Raw genomic sequence first — 13,020 nt, 5'->3', positions numbered from 1 at the left:
TTAGGTATTGCTATGGGAACTTTTGTTTTTAATTGAAAAAATCAAAGCAATTCCAGGTTCGAAACAGAAGTTAACAAGTCCTTCCTGAAGGCATTTCACAATAAAAAACCTTTGTGAAATTCTCCAGGGAATCCCTGCAGAAATCCTCCAAAGAATTCATGGTGAAGTTCTTGTTTCAATTATTTTGAAAATCTTTCGATAGTATACCTGGATACGTTCCCAACGATTTTTTTTTACAAAATTCCCCACGAAACCCTCTTAGAAAGAACTCTGCAACGAATCCCTTACAAATCTGAAAAAAATATCGAGAAAATCTTGATGGAGTTCTTGGATGGCGTCTCTGTAAGAAATCTCAGTGGTATCCTAGGAAGAATTCCTAGAATTCATTACATTATTTTCTGAAGGGATTCGTGGAAGAATTTCTTAATGATACTTTGCTAGTATCCACCAACGAATCCCTGATAAAATTCTCCAAAGATTCCACGGAGAAGTTTAAAAAAAGCGTACAAGAATCCTCAAAAAAAATAAATAGGGAAGTTTCCAATGAAATTCTTGGATCGGTTTCTGAATGAATCTCTGGTAAAATTTGCCATCGAATCCTTTGAAAACTTCTTAAAGGATGTAAAGATATAACTTAAAAAAATCTCTTAAGAAATTAGCAATGAAATTTCTTCGGAAAAACCCGAATGCATTTTCCAAAGGAATTTCCCCATGGAAATTCCCCGAAGATTTCCCAGAAAGCAACTTCAAAAGAAATTCTTCAGCAAATTTGTGAAAAAAAAATCCTTTTGAATAAATATGTTCTATATAAATATATCAAAGAAGCCACAAGATGGAAAGAAATCGAGAGAAAATCTTGACTACACCAGACGTAACATTGGCGAAGTTCCCATCGACCACGCTTTTAACGACCGTTTTAAATCTTCATAGTTGTGGCTTTAACAACCAGAGGCGCGCGCATCGTTTTTCTTTGCGTTTGACGTTTCACACTAGCGCCTTCTGTTGACGATATTGCACAACGCAGTGTTTCGTTAAACATTTCCACCGAGTGATGGTAGTGTGAACTTGGTGATGGGTTTTCGCGAAAATTGTTACGTCTGTTTTTCTGTGACTAAACCATTGGAAAGATTTCGTTAGAAATTATTTAGAAAAATTCTCCACAAAACATTACGTAATTTTTGCAGCTATTTCTTGTTGAGTTTTCTAACGATTCGTTGAGGGATACTTTTTAAAGGAATTAGAAGGCATTACTCAACGAATCCTTAAAGAAATCAACGAGAAATTGCAGCTAACAGGACCACTGGATGAATTTCTGAAGAAATCCTAACAGGTTGCTTGGAGAAATTTCCCCAAGAATCCCTAGAGACATTTTAATTGAATTCCTTGAGAAATTTCCAATGAAATTCTGGAAAGGGTTCCACAAGCAATTTCTAGAGGAATTATTCAAAGAATTTTTGGAAGAATTATTTTCGGTATACCGCAAGGAATTATTGAAGGAATTTTTCAAAGAAATCCATGAAATAATTTCTTATTGAATCCTTGGAGGAATTCTCGATTGAAAATCTTAAAAAAAAAATGCTAAAGGAACCCTTAGATAAGTTTCTGAAAAAAAAATTGAAAGAATTATCAAATGAGTCTCTTGAGAAATTCTCCAAGATGTGTATGCCGAAAATATTCCAACTCTACTCTATATAAATTCCAGTTTGCAATTATTGGTGAAATAGGAAGGCATTGAAAATAAATTTCCATAGTACACGTTGAAAGAATTTCTGAAGGAATTATTTATTCTGTGAATGATTTTTTGATGATTTTTTCATAAGATTTACATATAAATACCTGGGAGGAAGAACCCGAAAATTTTTTTAGAAGAATTCAAATGAGTATTTCTGGAGCTATTCTGCATCGAGTTTCTCAAGAAGTCCTCAGAGAAATTTCGGCGAAAACCAGGATAAACTTTCAAACAAATCTCTCGATGATTTTCTGAAATAATATTTAGAAGTCATAAGGACAACAGTTCTCCGGCTGTGCTACCTGCTAGGTCGGCAAACATCACTTATCTGGTGGTGTTTGCCGTCGATTGAACCGTTGAACTTCGTAAAAAATGGTCATTAGCAAAGATAGGTCTTAGTTATGAACTTTGGAACTGCTAAAGATGAGACGTTGGGGACGTTATGTTAAGAATAACAAGATTAAGACTACTTCTTTCTGAACTCTCTTACTCTCTGAATTTACTGCAAAGTTTGAAATCCTTGATTTTATATATTTTCCATAAAAACGTGTCTGTCTAACACACTTCCTGCAACACTACGATTGCGAATCCCGAGCAAAAGAAAATAACAAGAGAATAACATATCATGGAATTTATCTTAAATACTACCATACCTTGATATGCCCTTCATAAGGTGGTAATAAGAGGCAAAATAACAAAAACGAATACCAAAATTTTGTATAAATAACACCTAGAAAATAATAAGTCTTGCTATTTCAATAATGAAAGCAGACCTAAAATTTCAAGTGCTGTTTTTGTTATCCCAAAGTTATTGAATAACAAACTAATAACATTTCTTGTTATTAAATGTTCCATTTGTTCGATGATTTCATAATGTAATAGCAAATCTTGTTCTTCGGTTATTTTCACTGCTAAACCAACAAATACTACATCAATACCAAGCTCTGCTCAAATACATCCAACTGTTATTGTGATGTTCTCATAACATTTCGTAGAATAACGCATCAATAACAATTTTAGGTATTAGAGCACATGTTGCTCTTCGCATGGTATTTGTAAGGTATGCCCTTCTGCTCGGGATCCGTTATATTGGCGAGTATGCGGGTGCTCCCGATGAAGTTTAGAGATATGCAGTTCCACGTACCCAGCTCCCAATCGCAAGTCCTTTTCATCGCTGTGGTAGTCGCCATTGGTATTGGTTCGAATTCTTCTGCAGTTGACTTTTCGGTGTTTATCTTTTTAACCCTTCTTTGGCATTAGGGTCATTTTTACCCAAACCGTACACTATGTCAGCGAGCTACTGATGCAAAAGGAAGGTTAAGGCTGGCTCGCAGTCTCTAACCAGGGAACTGACGTGCCTAACTCTATACAAATCAATCGGTTTGAAATTGACTTAATTATAGCGGCAAGTTCCCAAAATAGGTACCCCTGCCCAAATGGCACAAGACCCTAATTTCAAGTGTCCTAAACCTGACATATACGAGCATCTTCAAAAACACAAATTTAGAGGTTAAAACATGTATATTTACGTCTTTCAAGACACCCCAAAATAAAACGTACCTATATATTCTTAGCATCTAGCAATCGCTAGCACCGATTTGACAGATAAAACATGGAAAAGTAAAATATTGTCATGCATGGATTCGAACACCGGATCTGCTGATCGTGAGCCACACCTCTTACCTCTCGACTATTTCACCGAGTTAGAAGGTGGCTGATGAACGTGATACTGATTCTATGTTTTTGGTGAAACCGATTTGTTGACATCTAACGCAACCTACCAACACTTACATGTTGCACGTAAAATTGAGTCCAATTTGTGATTCAGTCTTGAAAACATTCACGTTTTTTGGTGATTCCTTCTTCTTCTCCTTTTTGGTTCTACGTCCCCACTGGGACTTGGCCTGCCTCTCTTCAACTATAGTGTTCTTTTGAGCATTTCCACAGTTATTAATTGAAGGGCTTCCTTTGCCTGCCATTGCATGAATTTGTATATTGTGATGCAAATACAGTATGCGGCAGGAAAAAATGCGAAAGTGTTTTTCAACTTCAAACCTCATTTTCGTCCATTTGACGTTAACCAATCTATATTTCAACGTTCCATAATCTCTAATAGGCAAGTTTTGTGAAAAGTTAATTAAAAAATTTCCCATTTTGGTCACTAACCTTTACAGGGCGGCGCCTGAAGATGAAGACAACCAGAATTTTCAAACCGCAGAAAATCACACAGGTCGCTAAATTTCGCATCTGATAAAACAAAATTTTTGATTTTCTCTACAATATCATCAAATATATGTACTTATTTCATCTGGTTTGTGAAACTACATGGCTCTGGATCAGTGTGGTCTGGTTGTTCATCGCATTTGAGCTAATTTTGTTACTGTTATAGTCATTTTGTTTAATGACCATTGGGCGCGCAGTTTATTGATATCCGCTTATTAGGCTTAAATTATCACATGTTAAACATCATATATCGACACTGATTTTTCATTTGGGCCTAACTGACATTTTCGAGTTCTCTTCATCGACCCTCTCTTTGTGTTATCACAGAATGTGTATTGAGTTTTCCAAAGATTTTTTTGTTGAAATGTGAAGAAGACGACTACATGTCGCTATAGAAACAAAAAGAATAATGATTTTGTTTGTTTTGATCAAGTTATTAGCGAAAGAGAGAGTCGACGAAGAGAAATCGATCAAGTCAGTTAGGCCCTTATGAAAAATCATTGTCGATATGTTCATTTTTATTTTTCAGTGCTAGAATATAGACATTGACTGATACACTGTCATGATAAAATAGTCATATATATCCCATATTTAGCGTGTAATAGTGCCTTGAACTTTTCGCATTTTTTCCTGCCGCACCCTGTACAATGATACACTATGCCCAGGGAGTCGAGAAAATTTTCCCGACCGGAACAGGAATCGAACCCGCCGTCTCCGATTTGGCGATCCATAGCCTTAACCACTAGGCTAACTGGAGACCCTGGTGATTCCGTTTCGTGCAAATTTCAGAATTTCTTAGTGTGCAGACGTCGCCGGGGGTGGAGTTTAATTGGCGGCTATCATGAGCTTTCACTTCACCATGTATGACTATTTTAAGCGCAAAACTATACCAACGGTTGTGAATCTCATCCAAAGTTTATATCTGTCATTGTTAAACACATCCAACTTTATCTAGTTAATCTCAAGTCCTTCAGCCTCGTTTACTCATTAACCCAGCATATACGTGATAAACAAAGCTACAACAAGTAAACTCATGAAGATGCACAAAGGGCTTCTCTCTATCACTACTGCATTGTCACCACCTTCGAGACAACCCGTTCTAATCCGCTGTAAAATATTCGGGATGACTAAAGTGACCAGATGATCAGAGCTCCAACGCGGGACATTAATATGGAAAAATGCATTGTAAGGTGAAATCGTGATGTTTTTTTTTTGTTAACGAATACGTAACGATTTTTTTGTTCGTAGAATACAAAGCACTCATTTCTTCTACCAAGCATATCTTTCTGCGTTGTGAGCTTCGCAGAAGTGGGACAAACTCATAAACATTTTTTTGCAGTCTTCAAAAGAAACCTGATAATTAAATCTAGCTGTCAAAAATGATTTAAATATTTCAACTCTCATTGCTTTCAAAATTAAAATTAAGGTGGTTCAAACTTCGTACACAACTGGAACAAAAATAGTTTATTACAGCGTTTTTGGCTGACAAGCATGACGTGAACTCTACAATTTTTTGAAGTTATTATTACCCTCAAAGTGCCTGAAAATGTTAACCAATCTAGCTTCCGCGTGTCCAATTTTGTCATTTTTCTACTATTTCCTTAAGTAGCTTGGATGCTTCTCTGTCAACATTGATTAACTTAAATATTAGATGAATTTTATTGACAGGCGTACTCGTTTGAACCGCCTGCCATTCATTGACTGTTTGACTGGTTTTGATATTCACCCATTAAAAAAAATATATAACACAGTTAAAATAAATTTCCGATAAAAGTTTACTACTGTGCGCAGTGCACACTTACATAGTAAAAAAGTAGTTTTCTGCCCTGAAGTTTGAACTTGAGACAGTTTCGTATACTACTTTTGTAATTGTACTTTTGTTACTCTCTATTTTCTTCACCGAACTGTAAAATGATGCTGCATGACTGTGCATAAAAATCAACCAAAATATTCGAATTTTTTTCTTCAAAAATAAAAAAAAAATCTGGGACTGCTATCGCTCGATAAAAAAAATTAACAGATCAAACTTTACTGTAACCCAGAATCTTCATGAACTTTCTCGCAAAAATATGTCAGTATTTGAACTCTGATGTTGAAAGTTCCGTTAATATGTTTGATGTGATTTGTGCTTTGTACAAAACCGGTTTGATTATTTTGGCTTTTAAGTTAGTACAATATTTTGAATGCTTTTCGATTTTTTTTTTCAAACGCGGGACATTTTTACGAATTTAGACGAACTCGGGACATTTCGCGGGACATAATTTGTCGCGGGACATTTGGTCAAAATGCGGGACTGTCCCGCGAAACGCGGGACGTCTGGTCACTTTAGGGATGACATTAAAAGCAATTTGCTCTGCGTCTTCCAGAACCACCTGTCTGTAACGAGTGAGAAACAGACGGCGGCAGATCGCAACGTCATCGTCGTTGAAGAAATGTGCATCTCGTAGCAGCAGTGTTTATTGCATAGCTTCGTTGGCACGCGCATTTGCCACGAACGAATTGTCATTGTTGATGATGACAACAACGCAATGGCAACTCAACAACGGTCGGGGCATAAAGATTACTACCACCGAATGCTGATGAACACTCTGAACTACTCTTGTCGTCGGTGCGCTTCATCAACAACAACTAGGGGAACTGCGGGCATAACACCCCCGGGGGCAAAATGCTTTCACGCGATTTCATCATATTGTGGAGGCCTTCGTTAGATGCAAGCAAAATAGAACTCAAACTGAGCACGTTAAGCCCAAGAACGGCTGCTATTGTCGAAAGAAAAGCGTGAAAAACGACGATTTTCCACATTTGGAAAGATTCCATAATTTGCAGCGCACAGAAATTAAGACATTGCGCGCTGATTATATGGAATCATCCCATTAAACTATCACGCGCCTCCTATTCCTTCATTTTCTGCTGGGAAGAGTTCGATGGAGCCAATAGGAATACACTAGAACTCCAATGCCGCTGTAGTCACCTTGCTCATTTAATTATTTTAATAACTTCAATTGCAATAATTTACTCTTTTCAAGTGGCCATCTTGTAGAGGATCTTTTGTTTTGGTAAACAAAATCAACTTGACATTTCTAGTTCCGCTGCTGACGCTGAAAGGGCGTGGCAAACTAGATGTTAGTCACACGAACAGTCACGACATTGGACTTCTGTGTCTAGTTATTCTACTATGGAGCCCCTTGGTATTTCAGAACAAGTCAAAGCGGGAAATGCCAGCGGGCGTTTTGCTTCACCCAAAAAGGCGTTTTGCCTCCTGCAGTTTTCCGACACCTAAAAAGTAACACTTTTTAGAATTGTTTATTTGAATGGGAAATTTTGTGGACACGCGGGCTAAAAGTTGAAGTGTCTTAGGTAAGGAAGTAAACTGCTCTCCAAGGCAGAATACGACCTCAAAATAACCATCATTTGAGGTTTATGACCACATATGCTTAGCCGGGGCGTTATGCCCTTCTTACCCCTACACAATGCAATGCATGGGGTGTAAATCTCGAATCAGCTATCGTAAAGATTCCCTGGAGTAGAAGAATTGTGTCGCACCCTTCAGCAGACCCTCCCGCAAGAGAAAGAAGACGAATAGCTTTTCGCACGATTCGGTTCAGTTGAGTTCACAAACTGACTCACCGAGTCCTATAGAAGAGCATTGCGATTGTACCGACTAGAAGTAGGTATTGCTTTATTGGTGTAGCGATGATGATTGTTATGTTCTTGTTTGTTCTCACGCCGCCGGTGGCGCTGCCGCGTCGTCATCACCCCGGTCTTTGTGAGAAGATAAAATGCAAATCAGGTGCTAAATTCAATCCGCAGTGCTGCTGGCGACGAGACGGAGCGATGAGCGCGCAGCAGGAATTTCTAGAAAGGATTTGCGCTCGGAAATAGTGGAAATAGCAACGTTAAGGAGAACTCGGGGTTAAGAGGCCAATATTCTAGATATTGATGTGCACAGCATAGCTTTTAACCCTCGAGCGATCGCGCTGTTGTATTTTGTACAACACGTTGAAAAAACCTCGCTTTTTGTACTCAGCATTTACGTGGTGCTGATGGGGGTGGCCAACTGCGCGACTGCCGGAAGGTTAATATTGATATAGGTCCATCTTGATGAGTTCAGCTAAGATACAATTTTTATCAGCTGCTTGGCTGGGTTTGAGCTAGTGAATGACATCCTTCACTTCTCTCGGCGCGGGAAGATCGGGATTGATCACTTCCGCCCTCTCCTGGACAAACATTATTGTCGTTTGTTCTGTTGCCTTCTCCTCCTGTGCCATTATCATTATCCACATTACCCACTCAATTTAGGTGCCCACCGAAATGCTGCTTCCACCTTTCGATCACCTCGCGTCCGTTCGTCAAAAGGCCTCCGTCCTTTCCTTATCGCTGCATATTCTGGATCGTGGTACAAAGAAGCTTTGATCTTCTGGTAATATTTCCGTTTTGTTCTTCACACTCCGCTTCTTCCAGGCGGCGCCATTTCTCCTGAAAGAAGCGAATCTACTGTTTCCGCTTCTGTATACAATGTTTCACGTTCTGCCGGGTTCCTTGCTGCAGCATTCTCGTCCAAAACCACCCCGAACTCTTCGTCAAACCTTTTGTTCCACCCAAGGTTGCGACCATTCATTTGCAAAGATTTACATTCATTTGCTATTATTTCAGTTCAGAAGCATGCTATCGAAAAACAATGTATGGATGAATTTAACCTTGTAATTTTATCTGAAAGTTTGCCGAATAACATTGGGGTCGCAAACGTATACCAAAGTTGTGAGCGAGCTGTGAAGGCAACTCTCCACGCGGTGAATGTAAATTACATTCACGCTGTGGAAAGTTGCCTTCACAGCTCGCTCACGACTTTGGTATGCGTGTGCAAAACTAATGTTGTTCGGCAAACTTTCAGATAAAACTACAAGGTTAAATTCATCCATACATTGTTTTTCGATAGCATGCTTCTGAACTGAGATAATAGCAAATGAATGTAAATCTTTGCAAATGAATGGTCGCAACCTTGGTTCCACCGACTATAGCGGCGTTCACCCTCGTCTGACAACGTTGCCTGGAGATTCTGCGCGTATGCTAAGGTTGACATCTGGTTGATTCAGTAGCTCTAGGTTATACCGTGGCGGTCGCCGTACATTGTTGATGAAGGAGAGTATTGGGCACAGTTCGACCATCATCAGGTAGTGGTGGGAGTCGAAGTTCCCAACAAACATGTTTGCTCTACAGAAGTGGAACAAACAACTCATAAGCAAACTTTAGCTTAAGAAACTGTGATTCAGGTAGTTCTGTTACTTAGGTTAGCACCACGATATGTCCTGGCGTCGATAACATCAGAGAACTGCCGTCCGTCGGAGTATGAGAGGCTGTGTTGGAGAAAGAAGCTACGTAACTTCCTAACTGTCAGTCGGAACTCCTCCTCCTGGCCTACCTGAGCGTTTAGATCTCCTTCGATAATCTTGACATTGTGGCTTGAGCAGTGGTCGTGCAGTCAGTGCCGCCGGAGTATGGACTGTGTACGTTTATTATGCTAAAGTTGAAACATCGGCCTTCCCGAGCAGAAGAGAATAACAACAGCAAAACAAAATGCGTTATTTTGGCAAAATAACTGCATAATGGAATTAGTAATTTTTATGTTATTCACATAACATATTGAGTTATTTACTTGTCTGTCATAAGCGGCAAAATAACAAGTCACATAACAAAAATTTGTTCCTGGAAAATCAATTTAATAACATGTTTTGTTAGTGTCAATAACAACTTAATAACAGTGAATTTGGGAAATATTTCAATAACAAATTTTGATATTAAAGAGTTATTGATTACATCCCGAAAGCAAAATTAGTTATGATATCAAACAATCGCACATGCTGTTGAATAGGATGCTAAAGTAGAGGCGATATGCGTACACTGTACCCGTGGTTAAATGAAAGCATGTACGCATATGGCCTCCACATTAGCATCCTCTTCTACATCGTATATGACTTCGTGTTGGCTGAGAATGCTATACATATTTAGACCAGCATGTGAGAATGACGGAACAATCATTGCGAACTTCAGTTTCTCTCTTTCCTCATAGGCGTATTATCAACTATTCATGTAATCTTTTACCACAAACAGGTAGATCCAACTTCATTCTCTGGAACGACAGGGAAAACATGTGAAAATAAAAAATCTTTCTGAAAAATTCCATTCAAAACCGTCTACAATTTTGGATTCAGCTGTCTGTATTAGCATCGTTCAAACAAGTTTACTCAATAAGTTTGACATTTTTATCATTGAAATTCTCATGTCAAAGGCGGAATCTGAAACGTCCCTTTCAAACTCCACCTTCAATATCGTCTGCTATCTTCTCGTTATGATGTATGTAAGGTGCTGTGCCACTTGGGCAGTGGCTGATATTTTGGGAACTTTTCAGCTATAATTCAATCAATTTCAAACATCGCGGCGCCCAGCAGGGATTTGTTTTTTACAAATTACAGCACCTCCATGTCACGTAATATACCACACCTCTTATCAAATGTGATACCGTAAGCATAACTCGCGAAATACTGTAAATAACGTTGTTGAATGACGTAGGATTTATTTCAAAACTTGTTTTAGTTTTGATAGCAATAGCATAAAGTATTTGTACACTCTCAATAATTCAATAATAACCAAACTTGTTCCACAACAAAATGTAATATTGAAATGTTATTTAATGGCTGTATACCAATAGCTTGGTCATAACAAAATAAGATTGTCCAACAAAACATGTTATGGAAACGTTAAGCCTTGATAATGCAATAATAACAAAACGAGATATAAATACAGGTTTTGTAATTTCGTAGTTATTAATTTGATATTCCCCTCTGCTCGGGTTGATCCTCAACCTGCACATTCTTTCGTCGATCGACCACCAACCGATCATGCACCTCTCCATGTCGCTCATCGCGATAAAAGCTGTTCCCAGCTCGCGTGTGTTGCAGCAACTCTGGTAGATGGTATGATTACCTACAAACGTTCGCACCATGGATCCTGTCTAACATACCTCCTGCAGCGCTACGATGCCGAACCCACAGTCCTTCAGTAGATCTGAGAGTATACGAGTGCTCCCTATGTAATTCAGTGATCGGCAGTTCCGCGTGAATATCATACCAAGTTTCCAATCGCAAGTCTTTTTTGGTCACTGTGGTAGTTGTCGTTGGTCTTGGCCAACAACTCGTTGGTCTTGGTTCGTATATTATGTTGCTGATTTTCCATTACAATGGTTTTGGCGGCTAATTCGTGGCTAATACGGCTAATACGTGGAAAGTTTACTTCTGAAAGGATGAAGAAATCCTAAAAATACTTTCTGAAGAACGTCTATGAGAAATTCTTAAAAAAAATTCCTCGAAAGATTTTTAAAGTTATTATTGGAGGAATTTCTAAGCAAATACGTGGAAAATTTTCTCCTGATAAGTTTTTTTTTAGGTTAAACCTTGGTTAAATCTGGGGAAGGTTAAATACATTTTTTTCTTTGGGCATCTCTAAAGGAAGTTCTTAAGGAAATTCTGGACGAATTTCTTAGGACCATTCTCGATGCATTTTTTAAGGAAATTATGCATTAATTTCTGAATTAATACTTCAAGAAATTTTTGAAGCAACATTGGAAAAAAATTTCAAATAAAACCAACTTTGCTAAAAAAAAAAACTTTTCACAAACTTCTGGAGCAATTTCGAAGAAGATATTTTCTTTTATGTTGCTTAATAGACTGAAAGCCGAAAAATCCCCTGTGAATTCGCAATCTCTAGCGTAACTTTCATTGCTACTGGAAAGAATCCCCAGAGGAACTTCTTAAGCAATCCCTGAAGAAAATTTCCGATTGAATCCATGGAAGATTTTATGAAAAAAATATGTGAAGAAATTTCTGGAACATTTTACAAAGGAAGAGGTGGAGAAAATTTTGGTGGTATTTTTGGAAGGTTTTACAAGGTGTTTATTGAGTTCAAATACACTAATTGAATTTATTTCAAATATGTAATTCTTGGAAATATTTAAATAAATTCCTGGTGAAATTTCTGAAAGAATATCTGGAGCAGACTTTGAACGAGATATTCAAGAACATTTACTGAAACCACAGAGGAATTTCCGAAAGAATCTTTGAAAGATTGAAAAAAATCCTGATGGAATGTCTTAACGAATCCGTCAAGCAATTTGGAAGGAATCCGTTACAGGTTTTAAAAAGAAATCTTTGGAGTAGTTTTTGGATGAATTTCCGAAGCATTTCTTTAAAAAAATCCGAAGAGATCCCTAAAAGAGTTTCTAGTCATAACTTTTGGTGGAAATTTCTGAAAGAATTCTGCATTTCAGATTTTCTGGAAAAATTTCTGGAGAAATTTCTGAAGAAATCCAGGGAAGATTTTCCTACAAAATCCATGGAGAGAACACTGAAAGAATCCATGGAGGAATTTCTGAGAAAGTCTATGGAGGGTTTTATAGAGAAATTCATGGAGAATTTTTCTTGAGAAAGCTCCGAAAGAATTTCTTAAAAAAGCTTTGAACAAATTTTTGAAGAAAATAGTGCAGAAAATCATGAAGCAGTTTCTGAAACAGTTGAGATATAGGAATTCAGCAGAAAACTCAGAACTTTATGAAAGGCTAACACAATGGCACAATCTCTTTAAAAATAAAAAACTTTCTTTCTGTCTCTTGTCTACATATTCAACTCATGTATATTCACATGTTCATAGCCATCGCTAGAACAGAAACGGGTTGAAAAGGCTGTTTCCCTTCCTTCCTAACCTGCACAGCAAAGAGTCAATCTACCTATCATATAACGCTTAAGAGTTATGCAATGAAGCGAACTGTTGCCGCACATTTTCAGTATAACACAATTCAATCACCTTACGCCTGGCATCGACGCCCCAGTGTGTGAACCCTCTGCCATATCCCACCAACACCAATATCCGCATGTGGACGCAGAAGTATATTCAGTCTTATGTGGATACAAATGATTGTAATCATCACTTCCTTCCTCTTCCCCATTTCGACCAGCAACCTGACCTGACCTGAATGGCGTCTGCCACACCATTGTCACCTAAAAATACACTCACACACT

Source organism: Aedes albopictus, chromosome 2 (genome assembly GCF_035046485.1).
Source record: "Aedes albopictus strain Foshan chromosome 2, AalbF5, whole genome shotgun sequence".
In the NCBI taxonomy this organism is placed as follows: domain Eukaryota; kingdom Metazoa; phylum Arthropoda; class Insecta; order Diptera; family Culicidae; genus Aedes; species Aedes albopictus.
The sequence above is the reverse complement of the archived record's forward strand: the minus strand, read 5'-3'. Positions refer to the sequence as shown.